This window comes from Equus asinus, chromosome 20 (genome assembly GCF_041296235.1).
Source record: "Equus asinus isolate D_3611 breed Donkey chromosome 20, EquAss-T2T_v2, whole genome shotgun sequence".
In the NCBI taxonomy this organism is placed as follows: domain Eukaryota; kingdom Metazoa; phylum Chordata; class Mammalia; order Perissodactyla; family Equidae; genus Equus; species Equus asinus.
The window spans coordinates 99,679,648-99,707,471 of NC_091809.1; the positions used below are offsets into that span (position 1 = coordinate 99,679,648).

The window sequence follows — 27,824 nt, forward strand, 5'->3', positions numbered from 1 at the left end:
CATCATCAGCAAGTAGTTCCTGAGCATCTACCAAGTGTCAGGCGCTGTTCTAGTTGTTAAAGATAGAGCTTCAAACAAAATAAAGTTTCTGCCCTCTTGGGACTCATACTTTGGTGAGTGTGGTGGCGGTGGGGATGGGGAGAGGGATGTAATGTACAAACAAGCTCTGCTGTTTCTTAGCGATCTGATCCTGGGCAAGTCACTTCACTTCTCTAAGCTCCAATTTCCTCAACTGTAAAATGGAAACAATAAGAACTATCTAAGACTATTTCGAGAAATAAATAAAATAAGTCAAATAAGTAGCATATAAATGTTAGCTCTCTGAGCACTGGCCTTACCAGCAATCTTTCAGTTCCTAGAACACAATAAGCACCCTCCTACTACAGGACCTTTACATATGCTCTTTCCTTTGCCTAAAATGTTTTACTTCCTCCTCCCATTCACAGCCCTTTTATTTTATCACTATCTATTATTCTTTCAGATCTCAGCTCAATCATTACTCAATCTTCCTCAGGGAAGACTTACCTAACTAGGTCAATTCTCATTATATTCAGAATGACATACAACCACTGTTTATTGAGTTGTTCATTCATTCATCCAAGACCCTATCATCTTTTACCTGAATTAATGCAAAAATTTCCTAACTAGTTTCCTTGATGTAGTCTATACTCAATACAGTAGCCAGAGCACACCTTTTAAAATGAAAGTCAGATTATGTCACTTTTTGACTGAAAACCCTCCAATGGTTTCCCATCCTCCTCAAGGTAAAAGCCCAAGCCCTTGCAGTGGTTGAGATCCCTAACAGTCTTGTCATTCACACCATCCAGCTACCCTGGCCTCCTTACTACTATTCCTCAAACTCATCAAGTCCACTCCTCTATGTCAGGACACTAGCTCATACCCGCATGATTTGCTCCTTCACTTCTGTCTGGTCTCAGCGCAAATAGCACCTTATTCACACGGTCTCACTGCATTTTATAGGATAAAATAGCAAACTCCCTACCCTCAGCATTTCTTACCTCCTTTATCCTGCTTGATGTTTCTTCATAGCACTTACCATCTCCTGATATTTTACTTGCTCATTTGTTATTTTTTAGTATCTTCCCCACCACTACCACTAGAATATAAACTTAATGAGAGCAGAGATTGTGTTTTACTCACTGTTAGATCCCCATTGTCTCAAACAGTACCTGGCACACAGCAGACATTATATCTAAGATGATAATTTCCATAAAATAAGTCAGATAGATTTCCAAAATAAACCATTTATACAGTCGGAAAAAAAATTAAATAAAAGTTTAAGTCATCTCATAATAACTACACAAAATCCCAATGCCCTTTGGGAATTTCAGTCTAAAAAGAAGATACAAGGTAAAAAAAAAAAAAGTATATATTCAAATGTATAAACTAGATGAAGAAAACATGAAGAACAAAATGGAACAAGAGACTATTTAAAAAGAATGCATATTTTTGGTGTCAGCTGGGTGGCATAGTGGTTAAGTTCTCACACTCCACTTTGGCAGCCCGGGTTCTCAAGTTCGGATCCTGAGTGCAGACATACACACCGCTCATCAAGCCATGTTGTGACGGCATCCCACATACAAAATAAAGGAAGATTGGCACAAATGTTAGCTCAGGGCCAATCTTCCTCATAAAAAAATAAAAGTATATTTTTAACAACTGTGAAGCATATTATTGTTATTGGTGGCTTAAATTTACTAAAGTCCTAGTGTCTTAATTGGCCCATAATGGCTCAGATTTCATGTGAAGTAGTCACCATAGATAACATTCCCAATTTCTTACAGTCTATTGAGTTATATAAGACATTATCATCACTTTTTCATTTTTACTATTAAATGGTTCCATCCAGTTAGACATTACCAAACATTTCTTACATTCTAGTAATCATTAAGTTCTCTATAGGAAATAAGATGTTGGATCAGAAAGAGAAGGGAAAATAAAACCGCATTTTATTCAGAAACAAAGAAATAATGCTGTTTAGGGGTTTTCCCCAAAAATCCCCCCAATTACCACCACATCTTACTAATTATACTTTCTCTGCATTCAACTGGCATTCGTTTCACTGAGTTTCACAGCACCTCTTTTGCTTTCCATCCCTCTACTCCTACCAAGTTACAAATACAATTAACGTCAGTTGGCTGATAGAGATGAATAACAATATTTAATTAGCACCACTTCATTTAGGACAAATATCTGGGCCCCACCTAGTGACTTAGGAACAATCAAAAGACATCAGCACCATTTTAAAAGCTCTTTAAGACAGTTCAGAACTCTAGTTATTAACTCAAAAGCATATGCCAAGTTAATTGGGGTCGAAAGTAGATTTGTAGAATTTTCTCTTTTTAAGCCAGAGGACTCAAAAGTAATTTATAAATGAAACTGAAATAATGTACGAATTAGCTGTTTACATGTTTTTTACTCTGAAGAGTTTTAAATTTAAAACAAATGAATTTAAAGGTGAGTTTTCAATATTAGAGTTATTTTAGAGTTACTCTGCAACTCAAACTGCCTTAATCAGAAATCCAATTTTATATTTGTCTTATTTTTTTAAAGCTCAGCTTTTTACCAAATTATTTTTCTATGGCAGTGGGTCTCAATCTTTGTGGTAATTAGAAATCATCTGTAGAACTTGTTTAAATGAAGATTCCTGGGCTTCTAGAGATTCCAATTCAACAGACTGGGGTGGAGCATCAAGAATCTGCTTTTTTACCAAGCACCCCAATCCAGTTAGTTATTCAGTTAGTTAATCCAGTTAGTGGTGCTCAAATCATACTTGGAGAAATTCTAACCTAGAATGCTCTAGTAGTAGCTATTTTCTACCAATTCTTAACAAACTGCTATTCTCCCATGAATTCTAGATCCTAGTACATTTCATTTCACACCAATGATTCAAATATTAAAACTATTTATTCAACAGGTATTCTGTGAGGGCCTGCTGTATGGCCAGCAATCCTCTCATCTTATAAGGCTTATAAGACTACATGATTTCATGATAAGACTACAGGATTCAAAAACGACATGTCAAGGCCTTTAAAAAAATCATTGCCTGCCAGTAGAAAGCTTCTTGAGCCAGGTTGAACTGCCAAAGCTAGACTAATTAAAACTTTCAGACTAGTAGTATTAATTTCATTTGAAATAATTAAGAAAGGTGATTTTTTGCCCTTTTCCACCCTGAAAATTTTAACAATAGCAAATAATTTTTTCATTAACAAAACACATCCACTCATTATTTTTCCATTCTTTTCCCCCTACTGAAGAAAAAAAGGCCTTCAAGACATTTTTAAGAAAAGTGAATACTGATTATATGAACTGAAATATAAATTACAACATTGAACAACAAATATAATGTGAATATATGATATGTAAGACATTGTGCAAGCAGGTTTTGGTATAGGGATGAACTCAGGAACTTGTGGTCTATTAAAAGACCTTACTAGATGAGCCAGATTTGGAATATGACCTATAAAAATGCAACCAACTTTCAATTACCAACCAATGGGTCATCCACTCACCACTCCTAGTTATAGTTTGGATCATTGATATATTAGTCCTTTAAATAACATCTATCCAATTTAATTATCTTATTCTTGTTTTTTGAATTTTGGTTTCCTGCTATGTGCTATTTAACCCATCTCCTAACCTCAGGAGACTTGAGGAAGGTCATTTCACTTAACCAAATTAATAAATTCATGCTGTCTGTTCCCTATTTAGAGTGAGCAGCAAATAATTGAGCAACATGAGCAGGATGGGGAATGCTACACTTGTGTAACAGTAACAGAATATTTTGAAAAAGATAAAGTACAGTTTATAAACCACTAAATGTCCCTAACCAGAGTGCCTTGTATATATGTTGTGGTTAATGTTCAATAGCAAACTAAAATTTAATAGCTCCCAATCATCTACAGGATAGTCTAAACTCCCTAATATAACACAGAGTCCTTCAAGATTTCACTATATGTGTCCTTTCAGTCTTAGGGCCTATCACTTCCTCAAAAACAGTAATAATGGTTTAATAACTTATTCAATGCCTTCCATTTGCCAGGCACTGTTGCCAGGCAATCTGTATAGTAACATTATAAATAAATACTATTAGTTATATTTTAAAGTAGGAAAATTGAGGCTCAGCATTTCATCCACAATCATAAGATGCTACTTTTAAGCATAAGATGAAATCAAGATTCAAATTCTGGTCTGTCTGACTCCAAAGTACATGCTCTTAGTCATCAGATTTTAGTACAACCTCTTTGTACCCCTCATTCCAGTCATAATAAACTAAATCATAAGTCTTCGCATACGCCATGACTTTCCATGTCTTCATGCTTTTGCTCATGTTTTTCCTACTTGTGGGAATGTCCTTTTTAAGTCTTATTCCCACCCCCAGATTGATTCAGCATTCAAAAATAGTTATTAACATGCTTATTCTGTGCCTGGCATTTTCTTGGCACGAGAGAGAAGAGTGAGCAAGAGAAAGATTTGGCCATTATGGGGCTTACTTTCTTTGAACTCCTACTCTTCTATCAACATCTGACTCAAAGTCACTGCTTTGATGAAAATTTCCTTTACATTTCTTCTTTTAAAATCAATTTTTTCTCCTGTTTGTTCATAGCACTTTATGTAAACCGTCATCGTTGTATATCATATTGTACTATAACTGTTTATGTGCCTATCTCATCTTCCTCTAACCTACAAACTCTTTGACATAAAGAGCCTTTTCCTGTTTAGATTTGTATCCCCAGCCTTTAGCAGAACACTTGGCTCACAAGTGCACAAGAAATGTTTTGTGAATGAGTGAATAAAAAACTACATCAAATATTTGTCTGATGTGCCATCTCTATAGTCTATATAAATTAAACATTAAAAATATTCACCTGAGAGAAAAATACTATAGTTTAACTTATAAAATCAATCACAGAAAAAGTGGTAGTCACAAATATTTAAAGATGTATTTACATCTTAGTGCTTCTTAGTGTTCAGGTTTATACTAGACATTATATTAGATATTAGACACACAATCTAACGTACATTTTGAACCAGCTGCCATAAGTATATAACTATCATACAGCCTTATTGTCCAATACATAAGATAAATAATAGTATTCATCACAGTTGAAACTTAAAGTTATTATTAATTGAGAACTCATCTGCACAACTGATGAAAACGCAAAAATTATTTCTTCAGTATTCTATTGCAAGAGGAAAGAAAATGACTATTGATTAAAAAGGAAGACATATGAATACCAATAATTGTGCAGAGTACAAATAATTTGCATATGTATATTTATTTCTGTTAAACTCACATGATTTTCAATGTAATCAAATTTAATTTCTTCTGAAGAGGGTTATGGTTTTAAGAACTGAAAAGGTAACCTTAGAACATAGTTTATATGTATTTTTAATTGCTTGCTTTTATATATTTTGCAAATTCCAAATTATCTTTAAATTGTTTGCATATAATGATATACTTATATACATAAAACACCAACTTGTAGGCCAACAGCCAAAGAATGATATCTGTATGCAAGTTTCCCTTTAAGAATATGAGCTATGTAATAATACAGTCTATAAGCTGCAGAACCATAGAATTTTAGATCTAGAAGGCCCAAATAGGAAATCTTTTTCAACACTTTCATTTTAAAGATAAAGAAATTTGGCGTTGAACAGATGAGATAATTAGCATTTTGGTTAGCATGTTAGTTTTCAGTGAGTCTCCCCACACACCCCCCAAAAAATAATACTTTTAAAACGTTTGTCATTGTTCTTCTTCCCTTCCATCTCAATAATATAAGTCAGCTGTTGGACTAGTTCAAGATCTGTTGATTATTCAGCTTCTGCTATTACTAAACTAAACAAGCTAAAGGTATACAATAAGAAAGAGAACCATAAACTTTTAAAATAACTAGGAAAACAGGAGTTAATAAGCAACCACTCGATCATTAATCCCTAATGATAACCCCTAATCATATTAGACCTAAACTAGAATATGTTATTCTTTCATTTTTTCTTCTTTTATTTTGATTTTACCATTCCCACGTTTTAAGGCTTCAATCAGCAAATCAATCAAAATTATTTTACTGCACAGTTAATAAATGCAAGGCACTTCCCTAGACATTATAGGTGACCAAAAATATTCAAGACACAATCCCAGTCCTTAAGTCATTTGCAGTAGCTAAACCCAACCCACCTTTCTAGGTCTTTCATAACTTTCCTATATAAAACCTCTTCTCTTAAAAACCATGCCCTACTCCACCCTCATGAAAATAGCTTATCTTTTTGCACACTTACAACTCGAGTCATGCCTTACTTCCTGCCTATAATGTTTCTTCATCCCTTATAAAAAACTTACCAAGACCTCATAGCCCACATCAAATTTAACCTATCCTTTAAAGTCTTCTCTGATTTCTTATTTGGCACACACTGGCTCCCACTTTAAATCATTTATATATTGTTTTCAGCTTCCAGCTGGATTACAATCTCCTGAAGGGCAAGGATGATGTATACTTCTCTGTAAACTCAGAAGTGCTCCCCATTTTTTATATTCCATGGCACACAGATACAATGTTAGTATTCGGATGGCACGCTGGAGGAAACTCTCAAGGATGCTAGTGGCTAGAGGTGCTTGGCCCAGGTGCTCCAGCCACCCCAAACTGTATTTGACACCCTGAAGGCTCAAGGGATCAATATCTTGGAACATTTGTAACACAAAGCACAAACTTTGCACAGCAGACCACTTGGGAAGCTGTGCCCCACAGTCCCTATCATGGTTCTAGGCCACAGCAGGTACTCAACAAATATTTCTTGAATTAACATAATAGCACGTGGAATGCACTGCTTGCATTAGGAGATTGAGTGAGCAAAGTAGGTGACAGATCTCAATTGGACACAGAATAACAAATGTTAGCTTGATATATCAAAGATTCTAAATTACCAATGTTCCATTTACAGAATTAATGAACAAACAATACTACAGTAGGGGAGATGTGCTTAAAAAGTAGCTCAGAGTTGTATTAGCTTTCAAAGATAGAGTAATCCATAAATACCCAGTGTTATGGGTTGAATTGTGTCCCCCAAAAAAGATATGTTGAACACCTAACCCCTATAACCTCAGAATGCAACTTTATTTGAATAAAGTTGCAGATAAAATTAGTTAAATGAAGATGAGGTCATTTTGGAGTAGAGTGGTCTCCTAACCTAATATGACTGGTGTCCTTACAAGTAAATAGCCATGTGAAGACACAGAGACACAGGGAGATCACTAGGGGACAATGAAGGCAGAGATTGCAGTTATCTTTAGCAACTTGTATAGTCTACGGTCTAGGATAGGACAACCAAGGCTTTTCTCCCCAGCTTCCAGCCAAAAGAAGTCCACTTTCTCCATCAGTCTAGTTTAAGGGAACGCTAAGATAGAGAAGTCTTAAGTATACTCCCTCCTGTCCACAATCTAAATCTGACAGTAGCCCCCAGTAGATTGATGGAGAGAATAAAATTTTATCCAGCAGCTGAATGGTCAGCAGAAAAAAATACGAAAAACATTACTGCTATTTATCAAAATAATTATTTACTACATTCCCATTTCTTCTATTTAAGTTAAAATTTAAAAATGTAATACTGAGATACAAAAACACATCAACAGAGAGCCTTGATTACAGCCATTCCAAACACAATTCTACTTCTTTTACTTAAGTTTGATTGCATTTCTATCTTCTATTTTGAGCAGGATCTCATGCATTCATTTTTCTTGCTAATTATAACAATAAATGGCCAATACGTAATGGCATTCATCAACTGCTCACTAAAACAAAGGAACTGTATTAAGGCTGCCACAAATGATTGATCTGATTAGAGAAATGTATATAATATCTAGTTTTACAATAAAGATTACAGACAAAGGAGCAAGTATGAGGAAGTTCTTTTTGTTATTCCTCTAAAAAATACTACATAAACCTTCTATGAATAAGTCCAAATGATCCAAATGAATAAGGCCCACACCTCAAATGACCAATAGCACCAGAGAATGGCTTTAATCCTTTATCTTCCAAGGTATAGCTACTTCCTCCCAGGCAGAGTCCAGAACTTGAGATTTCTATTCCATAAATTTTATTCGCAAACTGACTTTTCATGGTATCATTCCTTGTTTGATAAATTGAATTTTCACAACTGAAATTTACAGCAGGCCAGCAGAGTGTATAGTAGTCTTTTCATAGCAAGACTGTCCAAATAATTCCTACACTATGCAATTTCAGTTAAAACTGCTAACCACAGACTATAATTAAGTTAACATTCAAGACTTTACTACATCTCTCCATAAAGTGTAAACACAATTTGGCACACAACTGGCATTTCTGTAGTGTGTGGATTCTCTTTCATTCATACAGTTGAACTATCCATTGCACACTTGAAGTTCCGTACATAGACACCAAGCACCAAAGGAAACACAAAATGTTATGCTAACATGACTACAGTATTGATGAATAAAAAAACATAACCCCAAGGCTAAGCTGCCAAATAAGTACTGAATTAATTTCTGTAAAGTACTCCAATGTTACAAAGGTGTGTTGAAAGGTGTCTGCTCATGTTTCAAATTAAACGCACTGCTGGTCAGCATTAGCACCTCAGCTTTGAAGACCAGCCATTCGCCTATAACACTTCAGGGGCTAGGAAAAACGGATTTGCTGTTCACACTGGAATAATTAGAACATGTCAGGAAGAATTAATTTCCTCATTTTTCAAAAGGATACACAGAAATTACCATGTTATTATATGACAGGGTCCCTTGGAGAATTATATTAAATTTAATTTCTAGCGCAGCCCACACAACAAATTAAAGTCATAAATAAGATGGAAAGAAGCGGGACGCAGAGCATATGTTTATGGCAATGAGTGAAGCCAAGGGACCAGAAACAACTATCTTCATTTCATTTTATTTAAATCAGCCAGACACTGTGTATCTGAATGACAGCACTTGTTAATGGTGCTGAGATTATAGGCTCCTTAATTTTAGAAAACAGAAGCAGTCAGTCAGTGTCTGAAATAGTACACTTCCTACAATGCAAAAATTAGTATAAATTTACTCCCCTTTCAAGTCCATTTCTTTTTGCCCTGCAGCAACTTTAACAAAGATAAACTTGTTTTTAATAATACTGTTTCTCTATTTGTCTTCTCTTTGGGCGATTTTCTTGGTCAAAAAAATGAGAAAAGTAAAACAGAAGAGTTACCAGTATACGTGAAATTTGTAAACATAGTGTTTGTCCAAAATACAAGTTTCCTGCTCTGTCCTGTAAATATATCTACCAATACAGAGCTGAAAGACAAATTTCTCCCAAGAAAAATTTGTTCTTCACGTTAAATTAAAAATGTCTTTCTTACACTGCCTATCAAATTGAAGGGAAACTGCTAAGGATATCGTTCAAACATCCTAAAAGCACTAGACTTTTTAGCTATTCATTAAGCCCAAATATGTCTATGCAACAGAAAGGATTATGGAGCCCACTAATAATATAGCTACCACTCACGGCCAGAGACCTCCCTGCTTCCTTCTCCTGCTTAAGAGTCTCTTCTCAAGCATTACCTCTTTCCTTTCCACTTTATCTAGCCAGGGGCAGTCAAGGAAGGATTCTCACTTATGGTCACATCATCCACTCTGAAGTTATCCCAAGCCCAACACAGAAATATTAACAAAACTTTAATAAATGTATTATAAAATATTAACGATATTATTGATTCCCTCCCTTCTCCTTATACATATGCACACTTTTATTTGTTATTTAAGTTATGGGTAAAATAATCAGACTGGAAGCAAGTACAAATGACTCTCTTAAGTTTTCCCCATATACTATAAAAAAGACTCAAGGTGTCCTACAGAAATTAATCTTCTTGCATTGAGAAGTCAGCACCCGCTCCAACATTTAAGGTTGTCATTTGAGACCTACCAGCAAACCAAATGCTTCAAACACCAACTATCAAAACAATTTAATTGTGTTATTTACCAATTAAAAATGTCCTAAGAATGCATAATTATATTGTACTTCAACATGAAATATGCTCAATGTATAATAGCAAATGCAAACAGTTTTTAAAAGGATAACGTTTAGAAAACTATTTAAAATTACTAAAGTAAAAACAATGAAAAAACCAGCACAAAAGAGAGTCATTGATAATTTAGCTAACTTTTTCTCCTTCCAACATAGATTGAATCACCTCATATTCACCTACAGATTCTAAATCATAAATGTTAAGATTACTCATAGCCCCAGAAACATGCTGGCATTTTATCATGCTTAATAACTGAAGACATTCTTAAGGTGAAAAAGGAGTTTGTACACTTTAAGAAATGACTGTCGTGAAACTGAGCACTCCCTTGTGTGCAACAAACTTTAAATAATTTGTGAATCAATTAACTGGCAACTCTCTTCATAACACAGATTTCACACTCCCAGGTCACTGCATTATCAGCCTGATACGAATCATAACATTTTGGAGAAAAATTCATAATTGAAATCATTAATTAATTTAACAGGACTTTTAGTTATGCATTGCATTAAACAGCCATAAAGGAGCAGAGATTAATTAGATGTTTCTCTGACAATTTTCACTGCTGCTATTACTTGGTGGAAAACTTCTCAACTCATAAAGCACATCATGCTCTCTACAATCTGATAGTGACCTATCGAAGCAATTTAAAGTTGAAGGAACCATAACTTCTCTAAAATGAAGTCTGGAACCTCTGAGGTGTTTCTCCAGAAGAAAAAAGTTTTAAATAACAAACATTATAAAACCTGACCTTCTCTTTAGGTGAAAATGAAACCTGCATCTGGAATAAAGTCTTAAAAGTATATGTCATAAGTAGCTCACAGAAATAAAGAAACGAAAGATTTACACAGCTAACATTTTCCTGAACCTAGCGAGATGATATGAATTCACATATTTTGCATATTCTTCTTTTTCTCTTCAAAATAGAAATAAAAACTATTAACCATAAATAAACTATGTTAACACTCAGTGCCTTTACTTCTTAGGATTTAGAGCCATTTGACTGACCTACAAGTTGTCTATCAAATTAATTGGCTGACAAAGTACAGTCAAGTTCAGAAGCAACTCAAAAAGGACCATTTTAAGGAAAAGTGACAAGCAATTTTTTTCAATACATCACTTCAAACTCTTTTCATATCACATCACACTCTACGCAACTTCAACATTTTAACAGCTTAATATCTTATCTGCTATAGGAAAGGCACTAAAAAGTTTATCAGGGAGATTCTAATAAAATAGGTAATTTCCTAGAAAAACCCACATCTTAATGAAATTAATTAGTTTAAATTAAACATTTTTAAGTTCATATCAGGAAATAATCAATTGCACCACCAAAAACACTGGAGTGTATTTTTTCAGCCTAATCCCTTTCCTCATTTCCTTTGCCCCATATGTGGCAATGATACTGAATTCTTACAATTCTCAAAACATATGAGGCCCTTTTAATGTCTAGGTGCTTTTACAAATGCTATACCCTCAGCTTAGAATATTCTCTCTCTACATCCCCTCTAAGTAACTCCCTATTACTCCTTTGAGAAGCAGCTCAAAGGTTAACCTACTCAATGAAGACTTCCCCCTTGCCCCTTGGCAAATTTAAAATTTCTATGTATCTTACTTCATTCATATCTCAATTCTAAGACTAATATGTTATCAAAATTCCTCTCTTTACCTGTCTCTCTATTAGATTTTTAAGCTACTTAAAGGCTGGCTTTAGTACGCTATTCACATTTAAATCTCAAACATGTCTATCTGGAACGTATTAAGCCCTCAGTAAATGCCTGTTGATAAAAAAAGAATGAATAAATAAACATGCACATATTTATTTCCGCATTTCATTTCAATAATATTTATTGAGTGTCTGTTATAAATCAACCACAGCATTAGGTATTTGACAAAATCTCCACAAATTCTTAAAGTGAAAAAAAAAAAAAGAAGCTCCTCAGGGCTGGTCCCGTGGCCGAGTGGTTAAGTTCGCGTGCTCCGCTGCAGGCGGCCCAGTGTTTCGTTAGTTCGAATCCTGGGCGCGGACATGGCACTGCTCATTAAACCACGCTGAGGCGGCGTCCCACATGCCACAACTAGAAGGACACACAACAAAGAATATACAACTATGTACTGGGGGGCTTTGGGGAGAAAAAGGAAAAAATAAAATCTTAAAAAAAAAAAAAAAAAGCTCCTCTATATTTTTTTAAACATTTGACCTCACCTATTTTTTTCAGTATTTTGTTTAAATATTGGTAATTATTGTTCTTGCTGTTTTTATCTTCTACTTATGAGTGAGATCATATGGTATTTGACTTTCTTCTTGGGTGGCAGACATGATGTAGTCTACACAGAAATCAAAATATAATGATGTACACCTGAAATTTATATAAAGGTATAAACCAATGCTACCTCAATAAAAAACAGAAGAAAAACATTGATAATAATAATTTAATGAAACTTAAAGTTGGACAACAAGAAGTAGAAACTAAAAAATATGTCATTATAGGATATCTTTTATCATCAAAGACCCTCTGCATCAAAAGATCCCTTTTCCAGGAGGCAAATTAAATGAACAATGTTAAATAGTTTATGCCTCTGGTTCTACCAACACTCCCTTATCTAGTCAATACACATACATTAAAGTAAATTAGAACAAGAAGTGTTTCCTTACTTGAGCAGAATAATGAATCTTTGTCTCTTCTGAGATGGCATGTTATCAAGTCACTCTAATTACAGTGCTATTTCCTCTTTTAGATGCATTATTTCCAATAATTCACTGTGGAGGTGAGGCAAATGGTAATGGTTCATGTCTTATCATTCATATTTTCTCACTTATGTCTTTATATCTAACTTATCATTCCAGCCCACTATGATGGCAAGGATAAGTTGGCATTTTCTTGAAGTGTTATCCTTTAAATAAAAATCTGTGGCAATTTTGCTCTTTTAATAGGGTTGTTTTCTAATTCCAAATAGTTTCTTTACCTAAAAGTAATTGCCACCTCAGAGTTCTCCTAAGAATTAATTAAGATAACATATGTAACTCAATAAATCTTAGTTCTCTTCTTTCTCTCTTATCCTGAAACTCTTACAACCCAGAGAACATGTCCTAAAGCAGGTTGTTATTATGGAATCATTGTGACATTATGTTAACAGTTGGCTTCCACTCTGCAGACATTTAATGGAACTATTCAATAAGAGGTTAAAGACAGTGAAAAGTGAAGTATCTATCTTTGTTATAAACAGTTGAATGGACAAACAGTGAAGTTAAGAGTGATAAAAGAATGAAGGTGAGTTCTGCCTAAGTAGATTATAGATTGCTAGTAATGGGTCCACTTTCTCTCAGCCAATTCCTCCTTGTGACTAAGGCAGCTGTCCAAGGTCAGATTTAAAGCCCAAAGAATAGAACAAAACAAAGTTAACTTCCACATGGGAATCAAATTCATAATATTTGCCCCACCATAAAATTCATTTATTTTAGTTACCTTAAGAGCTACTAGAACTAATGAAGCTTTAGGGAGGTGATATCTTGATAGCATTACATGATCCTAAGATCCAGAAGAATCCTGAATCAAGAACAGAATCTATATCTAAAAATGTATAAGCTTAGATTCTACCTAAAGATTCACATTAAAATATATAAAGAAGATAACACCAGAGTAACGTTAGATCTATTACCCTAGACTCAATAAATCAGGGAGACTCTAACTTATATAATTCACCAACTCTGTAACTTCTTTCCCAACAAATAGTGAATTGTTGCTCTCCTTTATCTCCCATCTTATCTGAATATGCATATGCTTTATTTCTTGTTCTGCATTTCACTCTACCAAAAAACTCAAACTTGTCCCATGACTTGTATATTTGTGTATTTGCCCAACTTGAGTGCAGCCATATATCTGTGGGTGTTTTTATATCCTTATTCATAAGCCAAATCTGTCTACCCACAGCATTATTTAGGAGTGTCATCAACATATCTTGATCATGCACCTATTACTGCTGATGTTCTTATCATACTCTACCATCACTGAAAGTACTCCTTCTTACCATCCTCCGGACTTCAAAGCATGTTTTTGTAGTTGTATCTTTGAATCCAAGTTCATCCTATTCCACCTTGTCTGACTACCCTTGAGGAGGCTGCTTTTAGAATCTTGACCTTGAGTTCAATGAGGCTTAGATCTAGTATACAGGCCTGCTTTCAAATTCTCCTCTGGGGTAGCATCACATTGCAATTACATATTGAACCAGTCCATCTCCTTGTACATAAGTGTGCTTACAAAGGTTCATTTATAGTTAGCGTGGCAGAAGTATCTGGATCAATGCCAATTTTTAGAGTGGACTCTTTAGTTTTTTCTTTAATGGTCATAGAGAAGATATGTAAGAATGCAAAATGAAAGAAGAGGCAGAGGAGATAAGAAAGTACAGGGGAGAGCAGTGGGGAGAGAGACGGGGAAGACAGGAAAGAGAGAGAAGGAAAGAGAGACACTATCTAGAATTAAACCTAGGAATGTGGCAGAGGTTGGGAACAGGAAAAAAAAGGGATCATAAAAGCCAACTGTACTCATTAATTTCTTTCTAAAATATTTCCTCTTTTACAGAGAGAGATTGGAAAAATGAGGTAAGTGAATTACCTTCACAAATACTCATTCTTATTTGACTTAATTAGTTTCATGGAACCGATAGCCCCACACCTTGCTTACGAATTTCAGTGGTCACAGTTCTGCATAGTCAAAGTGATCCCAAACAATTTCTCCAATGTATTACACACATAAACAAGTTTTTCTTCAAAACCAGGCACGATGGTCAATTTTTCCTCCGTTTTTCTCTTCAACAAACATAGTTATTATAGAAAACGAAAGGAAAATTCCACTCTTCATTCATGTTTGAGTTCCTCTGACTTGCTAAAATATCCTAGCCTGCAGCAGAAGATGTAATTCCATGTATATCTATTTCACTTTTCTTAAAAAGAAGACTTTTACAAGATTTAATTATACAAGATTTAAAAAGAGCAACAAGTTTTTCTATCCATGGGTCTGGAGAGATATTTTTTTTTACTTTTTTTCTTTCTTTCTTTCTTCCTTCCTTCCTTTCTTCTTCCATTTTTCTTTATGGACTAAAAATTATTTTATCAAGAAGTTTCAATTTATTGAAAATTTATTATTAAAAATATGTGGCAGTCATCCTTAGGTCTGTTTTCCTTTGCTTTGTGATATAGACTCTCCACAAGAGCACTTAATTTTTTTTAAGTCAAAATTAAGACATTATTGAGAGTTGAGAGAAAGAGCACAGTCATTGAGCCAGACAATCTTGAATTTGAATTCGGCTTCTATCATTTACTGTGTTACTCTTGGGAAAGTTGATATACCACTCTGAGCCTCAATTTCATCAACAATAAAAATTGGTTTCTACCTCACAGGGTAATTATGAGGAGTAAATGAGGAAATTCTCATGGCAAATATATATAAAGCATTTAACACAACATCTGGCACAATTAAGTACTTAATACATGGCATTATTAATAGATTATATGCCACTAGTGAAGTGAAAGTTTATCTTCCTAATGATTTTACCAAAACAAGCAATGGAATTAGTGTCCTGTGGAGGAGACACAGTTCTTTAAAGACAATCTTAGACCAAAGAAAATAAAGATCAAGACTTAAAAAATAATAATTTAAAAAAACTTGCTTATTACTTTCAAACTATGGGTTGAATGAGTGATAAAATCAGTTCTGAGTGTCAATCAACATTTTTTTATTAAAAAGAAAAGGGAAAAATGGAAGGGAGGAGAGAGGAGTCAAAGGAAGAGAAGGCAAGGAGAGGAAAGAAAAGAGAAAATAGAACACACGGCACATATTAAGGATAAATATTGTTCATGAAAACATTTTATTTCAGTTATATTAATTGCATTCTGGGTCAGAATAGAAATTTATTTCTTACTCAGAATCACAGTGAAAAAAGTTTAAAAGCCTCCTAATTTGATGGGAACTAGAACATGGGAATCCATGAGCTTTCATGTAATGGGAAAAGAGCCAATCCCTTGCTCACTCAAAGATTTCTCTAATTCATGGAATGTAGGAATTGAAGCTACTAGTTCTCTTTGGGATATCTTGTGATATTTTCTTATTTGAAATTCCACAAGCAGAGTAGCTACCTATGAGAGTTTATCCAAAGGCAAGAGGGAAAAACTAGATGGCTTCTGAATAACCATTCTACCTCTAGGATCATGAAAGCAAGCAATGATTTAAAATGAAAAAAAGTTAATGCAACTCGATTTAAGATGTCACTCTTTTCACATTCAATAAATTCAGGCACTTACAAAATAAAACACCAAGGAAATCACTCTCCTAAAAATCTGATGGATTTAGGGAATAAAAGGACAGCAAAGTGCCACCCAGTATGTTTTACTTAAAGAAACTCAGATATATTTCTCTCTCCTTTGCAAGGTATATAGGGTATGTGTGAGCTTTGGAGTAGCAACGGGAAGAGCACTGTACAAGAGGAAGGTAGATATAAGTGGTTGTGTTCACTTCAGTCTTATTTCAAACCAAACCAGTATGGTGGTCAGCTGTCAGCCAAAGAGAACAGGGGCAGGAACAGAGCCAATCAAGCTGCGTTAAGTAATCCAGCCATTCCACAGAAATCTGTACAGCTCTTGTTCCCTGGCAGTACAGCTGGCAGCAGCACAGCAGTAATTTGAGGGGTTTTCTATAGGGTGCTTATGAGTTTGATTTCACTGTTGGCTTCTTGCCATTGCAACCTATACACTGGGTAGCTCTGTGAGTCACCCAACTATGTGCTTAGATGATAAAGAATCAGATTTTTCGGTTGGTAGGCATGAAGTCAGCTGAGTTTTCACTTTGCCAAATGTTTCCTTTTTTCCAACTCCCCAGGTTAAGAAAAATATATGGTTTGTATTGCCAAGCACTTTTCCCCTACACTTTGAGCCATGCGTTTCTTTGGGAAATTATATTCTTTCTATTTTACCCATAATTCATCAAACTGTTTTCTCCAACAACTTAAATCTTTACAGCCTTTTAAATACCACTTCTCTCCTTTTCTCCCCACTACTCTCCTTTTTTCATATTTTGCCCTTGGCAATCAAAAAAATATATAATTTGCCAGATTTGAAGTAAAGGGCATGAATATAATTCAGTCACTGAGGTTCATAATGATGTTTTAAGTGCGACCAAAAAACCTTTCCACTACCTATTTGACTTTCACATGACTTTCTTCTGATACTCTTAAAGGACATCATGGAGTTAAACAGTAATGTACTGACTTCATTTGGATAAACTGCCATGCATTTGGGAATATTTAATTTTGAGTCAACCTCAGCTGCTTCCTATATGAATATATCATTCCATCTTATAGAAGACCTAATCAATAATATATTCCAAAACTGTTCTTATATTAGAAAATGAACTCCTCTCACCAGGGCTACCATTTAAAAACCAAAAGCCGGGGCCAGCGCGGTGGCGCAGCAGTTAAGTGCACACATTCTGCTTTGACGGCCTGTGGTTCACTGGTTCGGATCCCGGGTGCAGACATGGCACTGCTTGGCAAGCCATGCCATGGCAGGTGTCCCACATATTAAAGTACAGGAAGATGGGCACAGATGTTACTTCAGGGCCAGTCTTCCTCAGCAAAGAGAGGAGGATTGGCGGCAGATGTTAGCTCAGGGCTAATCTTCCTCAAAAAAAAAAAAAGAAAGAAAACCAAACAAAAAAATTAATAAATAAGATTTTAAAAAATTAAAACGAAAAGCCAAAATTATAGGGTGGAATGGGGAAGTAAGTAGAAGACATACAATAAAAATACTTGGAATATACTGTGAGACATGGTGAATGAGCAGTATTAATCTTCTCCACACTTTTGGCTCATCAGGATAAAATTAGAAAATGCTCCTTCTTCCTTCTCAAAATATATAAACCTCCAGTAGGATGCCCTTCATTTGTAAACAGACATAATCTCCATACCAGGGCCACCAGGGCCACCCATTCTCTCCTACTTCAGCCAGGATAACCAGTTACTTCCTTTCCATGGCTAGGGACATCAGGAAGTCCTCCTCACTGCCTAAATTCCATTTCAAAGCTTGTTTCATTTCCACTGTTGTGCACTGGTAGTGGAAGGATGAAAAGTCAAATCCCACTATCAGAAATTCATCAAAAGAATGTTATTAAAGTTCGATTTCAAAATGAGATTTTTATCCCAAAACCATTTAACAAATAGTAGTTAGCTACTGCAGTACTCTCAATAGTATATTCAGCCATATTATAAGGCAAATGGGTTTCAGTAGGTTGCCCAAATAACCAAATCACCATCTATAACATGGTTTCTATAAGAATATCCACTCCAAATTCCAAACAACAAACTTTCAGAACTTTACCTACTATTGGTAAGTTGGAAATCGCCTACAAATAGATCCCTGTTGTATACTTCAGAGAAGTCTTTTTGTGATATAGATAAAGAAATGCTAAAAAACTAGGTAACTGAGTATCAGTCTTTCTTAAGTAGGTAATATGCTTTACAAAAGGAGAAGAATTCAATGTGAAAGTTATAAATTACTTCCTCATTTACTGTATAAGAAGTCTTGGATTTTCAAATACAGTACTTGGAAGTATGCATGAACAAATGCTTATTAGTGGCTGTAAACAGTGTTAACAAAATGACAGCAAGAGTGATAACCATGCCAATACTATGTATTACGGGTAACGGGAAAAATACAGACAGTTTCTAAAACTACATATATTATTACATTCTCTTGAATATAAATGATTCAGATGCTGCCTAAAAAGAAAAAAGTTTCTAAGTTGAGGGCACTAGGAAAGTTAACACAACTACAAGTCAATCTATTCTCCTGAAAATTCCAGAGAAATAACTAAATGCACACTTAACCCAATGCCTTGTTTTCATATATGAGTAAGGCTATGTGGATCCATGAAAATGTGATCTGGGCAGAGCTTTGAACATCTAGCATCAGAACTTCTCATAAAGCCACCAAATGTACTGTACAGATATGATATCTAAATGGTCTTCTAATAAAAGCTAATTTCAAATAATTTTAAAAAGCTAGCTTGCTATAGAAAGGCAAAAAATGTTCACTGACAAAGCCTGGATTCAGAGGAAATATGGATGGACATAAATTATGAAGGTGTTTGTAGGAAACAACACATGGACTTCTCAGTAAAAATTAGAAGAGAATTTCACTTAAGAAACTGAGGGTGTGGGAGACAGAGATATTAGGTTTCTCCTGAGGTAGCACAAAACATAACTGAATCTATCATTGTTCTCCCATTTTTAACATAAATAAGATATTGAGACTTGTAGTATGAGGTCAGAAGTGTTACCTGTAACCAACTGCACCATGACATTCTCGTTCATCTGCTGAACCTGAAGTCCCACAGCAGCTGAAGACTCTAATGTCTACTCAGGACTTCCAAACCTTCCCCCAGAGCACATGTGCTAGTGGACAGTGCACGTGCTCCTCACTCATTCTTCACCGAACTCTCTCTGCCTCAGTAATCCCTTCTTTACCAGCATGCTGTCCTTCAGCCACAGAAGTTACGCATTAAAATCAGAGCCTTGCTAGCCAACACTGTCAGTTCAGTCTGGGATGGAAGGCCACCCATTCAGTTGCACCCATTGGAGTAGCTCATCATTCTGGGTACTATGCATTCTAATCAATTGTGAAGTCTCCATTGAAGAAGCATGTTTAAGTGGTATGTCTTTGTAACTGAGCAAAAGCATCAGTGTGTGTGCATTTTGGGTAAAGTTGTAACTTTGGATAAAGTTGTAAGTTTATATATATATATGTATATGTGTATATATATATCTACATAAGTACATATTCAAACATCTGAGATTATAAGAGCTGCATGGAACTGATTTTATCATTTTCCTTTTGAAGTTTATCATACTGACAAATAGCTACAGTTAATATAAAGCATTTCATAAATTAAATCATTGTGTTTGTGTGGAGTTACAATAGGACACACCTCTCACACAACAGTTGGGGCAAGAGGGGGGAATACTGTTCTTTCTTTGCACCCAAAACAACAAGTTAGAAAATAAATCTGTTTGGAACAATTTATCTCCGATTTTTCCAGGGGAAGGGGAGGTAGAGAATTTTGAGGTTTCTTTCTTTCTTTCTTTCTTTCTTTTTTTTGAGGAAGATTAGCCCTGAGCTAACATCCACCGCCAATCCTCCTCTTTTTGCTTGAGAAAGATTGTCCCTGAGCTAACATCTGTGCCAATCTTCCTCCATTTTGTATGTGGGATGCCGCCACAGCATGGCCTGATGAGCAGTGTGTAGGTCCATGCCCGGGGTCTGAACCTGCGAACCCCAGGCCACCTAAGTGGAGCACACAAACTTAATCACTAACGTTTCTTATCAAGAAAAACTGACAGCAAGCCTTCATATTAGACTGTGTCTATCCACTAAGATTATACATGAATGAGAAAAGTATTCTTATCAAGAAAGCTAAGTTCAAATGAAATGTTGTTTTTCAAGGATTATTCTAAAGAAGGCCACAGTGTTTGAGGTTTTCATCAGTGGTTCTAAGAAAATAATTTATAGTGCTTTAAATGAAATAAAGGTAAATGGTATCTCACAGCACTGTGCTGCTATGGCCTGTATGACTTGAACCGTACAAATAAGATTATCTGGGATTCTGTTTTCCCTTAGAAAGGAAAACAGGAAGAAAAATTTTTTACATAGTCATGAGGCATAGGGCAAGAAATGGACGAACAAATAACTGTTAGCTCAGTGTAAAGGAACCCTGAAAAGAGGGAAGAAGCCCAGGAGATGGGCACATCAAATAAAAATGGAGAATATAGCTATATTTCAGCTCAAACCAATAGTCCCTGTTCAGGAGTCATCCCCTCTGGCTCACTGCTGACAACCCATAGATTGCATATGAGTGAGACGAGTTCATGAGTAAGATGAACAGGGATGCTGCACGGCAGGTAAATAAATTTGTTTCCACTGAGATAATTATTCTTACCGTGTGTCACTGCTCTCAAGGCATAAACAGGACAGGTGATGACATCCTATAAAATGCAATTTTTATTCCTATACTCCTGACATTGAGATATATAACTCATTCAGCTCTCACGGATTTTTTTTCTTTTTGCTCTGAAGCTATGAGTGGGTTTTGTTATTGTTGTTCTTGTTTTTTGTCTTTTCAAAAAATGCTAACATCAACTGTGCAATACTGTTAAGAGACTAGGGGAAAAAATGGGACTGTCATTATTTTAAGGCTACCTGGTCCGACATAAGGACTACATATATTATTATTTGAGATAGCTGTATATTCAGCTATTTTACTTGGGGTTTTTTTAAGGTTAACATCTGCAGCATATAATCCCTATGCAGTACATGTATCCTCAAATGAATGCCGTTTCCCAAACTTCACATCCTTTCAGGCCTAACTTAGGCAAGAAACAAGGAATCACAAGACTTTGTACTAACAAATAATTTTTCTGACTATAATTCATTAGTACCTTATTTCAAAAGCATATGAATACTTACAAAATGGTTAATCCTCATTAAAAACTAAGATTACATGACATAATTACATGTAAATAAGAAAAATGAATTAAACTCTTACCCTTTCCTATGTCGGGCACTGGTTGTAAATCACATATACAATTAGAGTTATATTGCTAAGCTAAAAATATTGGTAAAGATCTAAAAATGACAAACAGTACCTTTTAAATTAATGTCTTATTAGTTGAGTGAAGTACACTGACAAAGAATAATTTATGCTTATTCAAACTGCACTCGACATCTTCAGGTGTTTCCAAATGAGCTCACAGAAGAGTGATTAAATGCATCTGATAACAAGCCACACATTGCTGAAATTACTTACCGCCTCATTTTATGATTAATTAAACATGTAGATTAAAGTTGCAAAAGAATTTAGATTAATGAGCAAGTTAAGTCTTGCTGATATAAGTGAATTGGGAATTGGATGCTCTGTGGAACTTTATAAACATGCATTTTATAATGAATAAGACAAGGCTACATGCAGAATCGCGGCCACCAGGGCCTTTTGACGATGCAGTCTTTTTTAACATGGTTTGACAGCTTTCAAATAACATTCTTCTATAAGCTTTAAACTTTGTGATTTGCTGTAAAACACAAGACTACATAACTCATGTACCAGGAGTACGATTATTTTCAACCTCTCCAAGGTAATGACCCCCTGCAGCAGCAGCTGTTCAGAAAAAATTACAAGCTCAATTGTTATTTTAATCAGAGATAGTTTTGTAGTTAAAAGCAGTTATGCAACTTGTAAAATTATATGACACCTCATCAGTACCTTCTCTTCAACACTCCTTCCTCCAAAAGTAAAACCATCCCAAAAAAGTCATAGCTTTCCAGAGGGCTTATTAGCGAAGCAGGGTGCTCAGTCATTCATAAAATATTCAAAGCCATTTATTAGTGAAGTTTCTGTGCTAGGAAAAGTAATGTTTAAATTTATGATGACTCTTATCAGCTCCAAGAGTGTGTCAAAATATCTGCTGGGGTTTGCTGAGTATCCAATTTTTCTCTTGTGAGATCAGCTTTACCTAATCCAAGTAGCTTAGACTGTGTCAAAAACCAAGTTGGACTTTATGATTTTCCAGGACAAGAGAAATTCAGCTTGTTCACAGAGATGTAGTGCATTCGCCTTTGCAAGGGATACAAAGGCGGAGAAAAATTGGGCCAAAATTACTAAACTAGCTTAGGGCTTAAAATCTATTCCATTTTTATTGCTAAGCTTGCAGCACAATGCCATTTACTACTACCATAGCATAATGAAGACACTCCTACAAATTCTTTGAAAGGATCCAATCTGCTATGTTAAAAATACCGTAATTTTTTTCTACTTATTTTCAGACCTTAGGCATGATTCATTTCTTGGCAAGAGTGAGATTGTTATAGTGTTGATTTTTTTCCTTTTAATTCAGATTTTTTAGACTCTGAAGACTTACCAAGAAAACTATGGAAATTTTTACATAGGATCAAAAGGAGCTGCTTCATGACACAGGTGGCAAATTAGCACCATTAACCCCACATATTTATCATATGGACATAATTTCCCATTTGGAGGTTTATGTTAATGAAAATGTAATATTGAGACATAAGTCTCTGACTATACTGAAATTTATTAAAAGCTAAAATCAGCTTTCTAAGCATTCAAAACAAAATAGTCTCCATTTGATTTGTTTATTTCCTTTCAGTTTCATTACGTTAGTGTCTTCCACCAAGTAGTACAAATCACATTTTATCACCACAAAAGGTTATCTTAAGTTTATAAGCTTTTCCCCCTTGTAGTTCAACTTAAATATAATAGTAAGGATTTCTAGGCAGTATACTTTTTTTTAATACGAAAATTTAAATTCTTCATTTACACCCTTTAAAAGAAGAAATTTGACAACTAAGTGGTTATATCAGCCTGAAAGAGGCTAGGTTAGATATCTAAAAATAATTCCTTTCAATCATAAAATGTATTTGGTATGTGCCAGGAAAACACAGATTATTTAGACAGCTCAACAAGCCACCAAATCATAAGGAGCAGGATCTTTCCACTCAGTCATCGCCATATTATTTTTAGGTCTCACAAATCATGAAGTGTGTCCTGGAGTTACTAATAATGTAATAGAAATTGTGCCATTCCTACAACATTTTAATACAAGAAGATACATTTATTTCTCCATGAAAGTAATTTTTATAAAATAGCTTTAAGTCCTAAATACTGAATATACTTAGCCATTATATGTACTTATTATTATTAGCATATTTTAATTTTTCTGATAAATGCTTTATACAGTTTACCTGCACAGGGAACATAAATTTACTGGTTATTTCAAGTTAAGAGTTGTATACTTATCTGAAATACCAAAATAGGTACTTTGCTCTGAAATTATGAATAAATGGGCAATTTAAAATATCCCAAATCAGCCATAATGTAATATAAAAATTCCTAAACATTATTTTCATTAAATCAAGATGGCAATTTATTGTAACATTTTATTTTACAATACATAGTCGTGCGGACTATGAACCTTTCATTTCTAAGAGGAGATTAATATATTCTCTATTTCACGTATAGTTTGAAAAAAAGTATAAAAACTCACCAGAGACTAAAATTAGTGACTAAACTCATTTTTGCATGTGATTGGGCCAATGTTTGTCAAGGTGAACTACAAATGATTAAAATCCACAATACTGCCAAATGCTGAATTATTAATATTGTTGACTCTTTGGTTTCACTTCATGCCCTTTAGAGGAGTTTTGTGAGATTCATCAAAACTCAGCCTCTCAACATGTTTATCAGCATCCTGGAGGCAACATGTCTTAAACTAAAAATAAGGTGACTCTCAACCAAGCAAACTGTCATCAAGGCCAGACTAAGGTTCACAAATGCAAAGAACCAGTCTATGGCAAAGGGAACAGATGAACCCTGTGCCAGATCCTTGCCAACTCAGCACCCAGCAGTTGAGATGCCAGGCAGATGACTAAAGGTAGTTCTTCACTTGGCAGGATCAGCAGCATATGTACTACACCTATAAGTTATATATGTCAACGAAAGTATTCAACAACCAAAAACAGTGCCGAAAATTTGCTCCAAAACTATTATGTTTTATCACTTTTTATTCTATTGACTCTGCAAATTTTTTTATTGAGGTAACACTGGTTTATAACATTATATAAATTTCAGGTGCACATCATTATATTTCAATTTCTATGTAGACTACATCATGTTCACCACCCAAAGACTAATTACCATCCATCAAAATACACATGGACTGTGCAAATTCTTTAGTTCTCCTAACGAAACACAGAATTAGTTAACTGGAAGACTCCTGAATTTTTCCTTCAGTGAAGAAATAAACAATTTCTGTTTTCTAGATTAGTTATGCTAGAACTATTTTTAAAATCCCCATGTATCCAAAATAGTTTTGCTAGTAGGTGCACATGAACAATGGTATATAAGCCGATTAGAGATTTAAAGTGTAATGATTTTGTAAAGTCAAAGCTTTCTAAACTTTACTCTGTGCCTTATATCATTTCCATGATGAAAAACTGAGATTAAAACTGATTTTATTTATAAAATAAATAACTTAAAAGGATACAAATGGGCTCAAGACTTGGGAAAATCTAGAATTTCTGATGCTCATCTTTCCAATCTTTCATTCAATAGACTCGCCCCCTATAAACAGAAGCATTTCTGAAAAATATTGGATTGTGGTAGTAAAATGGTTTAATCTGTCTATAAAGTTTAATCAATAATCCAAATAGTTTGAAACACAAGCAAAAACTAGAGATATAAAGAAACTGGGTGTTAGCATTACCTAAGCCTTAGTATTGGACCACAAAAATGCAATGAAATCCTCATTTGCCACGGAAATAGAAAATAAATGGGAACATTAGTTATACTCATAAATTGTATATATTATACCTGGACTCTTATACAAAGTGATGAGGGATCACAAAGTCCTTCTTGAAGCATTTTCCTTTCCACATCAGAAGATATAGAAAGTCTAAAAAGAAGAAACTAATAGTTATTAGACCCACTATCTGCCAGATATAAAATGAATTTTCTCTATGCATCACATAATCTTCCCAACAACCACACTCACTTTAAAGATAAGGGAATTGAGTCTCAGATAGGCTAAGTAATTTGTCCAGAGTCACACCAAGTGGCAGAGTGGAGAGAGAAGCCATAGTGAACTCAGCTTCAAGGTGCATTTGTTCTTTCTGTTATATTATGCTCATTTATGGCCTATACCATTTTTGTGTTTATGCTATTCTCTACTATCTAGAATTCCTTTCTGCTTGTTCTCAGTTAACCCATCCCTATCACTTCCTTCCAAAGTTTGCCTACTCCAAAATGTATACTGTGCTCTCTCAGCACTTTGTTTAAAAGCTTTTATTACAACAGTTCAAGTTACACTGATTCATATAACATGCATTGATATAATATTACCAATATTATCATCTATATTACAGCAAGGTGCTGTAGGTATCACAAAATGGTTTCACTACTCTACACTACAATATGTCTCTCCCATTCTCCATCCTTAACTCCTCCATCATCTCTTAGCTTCACAGGAACTGTATTATTATTATTATTATCATTACTACTACTATTATTATTATTATTTGGTAGTAGTAGTATCATTATCATTATTATTATATATTAGCAACCTCAACCAGCCACGTTTTGCTCTCATGCTGCTCTCTAAATCCCCAAAATCTTACCCCTCTCCACTTACATTCTCCTCAAAAGCTCTCATACTCCTAAACCACCTCTCTTTCCTTCTTAATCAAAAATTCTGTTCCTGAATATTTCATAAAAGGTGTGAGACACTGTTGATTATTCACTTATGCAACAAATATCTAAGCATTTACTATATGCTGGAAACTAAGGACAAACAAACGGATCTTATTTGTCTAAGAGCTTACAATCTACCACAAAAGACGAACAAGTAAACCAAAGTTTATAATGTAGATTTGTGTCGCAATAAAAGTATGTAAAAAAAAGTGATGTGAGTACAAAGCATAAAGAACAATAAGTCATCTTGGGAAGTAGCAGTCCAGGAACGCTTTATACAGAAGGTGGTATATAAGATAAAGCTTCACTGATGAACAGGAAGGATGAAAGCAGAATAATAATAATAGTAACCACCAATTATTAAATACTTTCTATGGGTGAAGCATTACTAACATATTGCTTAATATACATTATATAATTTTCTTCATATATTTGGAGGCTTTTGACCAAGATGAACTAAAAGGGACTGGATTTACCCCTATGTTTCAAACAACTAAAAAAACTTGGAAAAAATATATGAAAACAACAGTTTTCAGACACTAGACATCAGGCAGTGAAAAATAGTGATTCAAAACAAAGGAAAAACAAATGAGGTCATGCCTAATTTGTCCCAGCTTACTGCATGGAGAAAGAAATTACCAATTGCAATGCACGGAGGCAGAGCCTAATGGTCTCAGTGAGTTAAGAAGATGGAGCTGGGACTCTAGGGAGGCCAAAGTGGCTATAATTTGTAGGGCAGAGTAATGGAGGAGAGAGACCTGCACATAGACTTCCAGAGATCTGCAGAGTCCTTCACTGATCAGCACATGTGTGTGAGGAAGCCAACCAAGGTGAGGGACAGACACACCTAAAAGGAGCAGAGAGAACAATCTCCAGAGCCACACAAAGCCAGGAATAGTTCATTTTCCCATCATCAAAAGTGTAAAACTTCATAACACCAGGGGCATTGGACAGAATACTCAGAACAGAATTACCTCTGTAGTACAGAAAATTAACCCTACACTAAAGGCTGTACTGGTTCCAACTGACAGAGCTTAAAAGCAAGTATTGAAAAGATCAAACTGTTCCCAAGTATCTTAACTGCATACCAGAAATAAGCCCAAAAATACTTATAGGAATACTGAAAGATTCAGCACTCAACAAGGTAAAATTCACAATTTCTTGCATCCAAGAAAAAATTGGCAGCCATGCAAAGAAGCAGAAAAATATAACCCATGAAGAGAAAAATTAATCAATTAAAACTGACCTGGAAATGATATAGATGATAGAATTAGTAGACAAGGATATTAAAATAGTTACTATAGTTGCATTGTACTTGTTCATGGAACTAAAAGAAAGACTGGACATAGTAAGTAGATATAGTGAATATGTAATAAAGACTGAAATATAACTTGTACGGATAAAAAAATACACTATCTGAGATGAAAACTACATTTGGTAGAATTAAAAGCAGATCAAACACTGCAGGAC

At 34.8% G+C, this 27,824-nt stretch overlaps 1 protein-coding gene across 45 annotated transcripts in view; it reads right to left on the minus strand.

Annotated features, from left to right (window-relative positions):
• SOX6 (SRY-box transcription factor 6) overlaps positions 1–27,824 on the minus strand; it is a 571,438-nt gene that overhangs the window by 419,605 nt on the left and 124,009 nt on the right. For 6 of the 45 annotated variants that reach the window (XM_070491211.1, XM_070491208.1, XM_070491210.1 and 3 more), the window contains one exon: positions 25,479–25,560. The exons of the other annotated variants lie outside the window; for them this stretch is intronic. The gene's annotated coding sequence lies outside the window, so the exon portion shown is untranslated. The remainder of the gene's footprint in view (positions 1–25,478; positions 25,561–27,824) is intronic. 45 annotated transcript variants of the gene reach the window in all.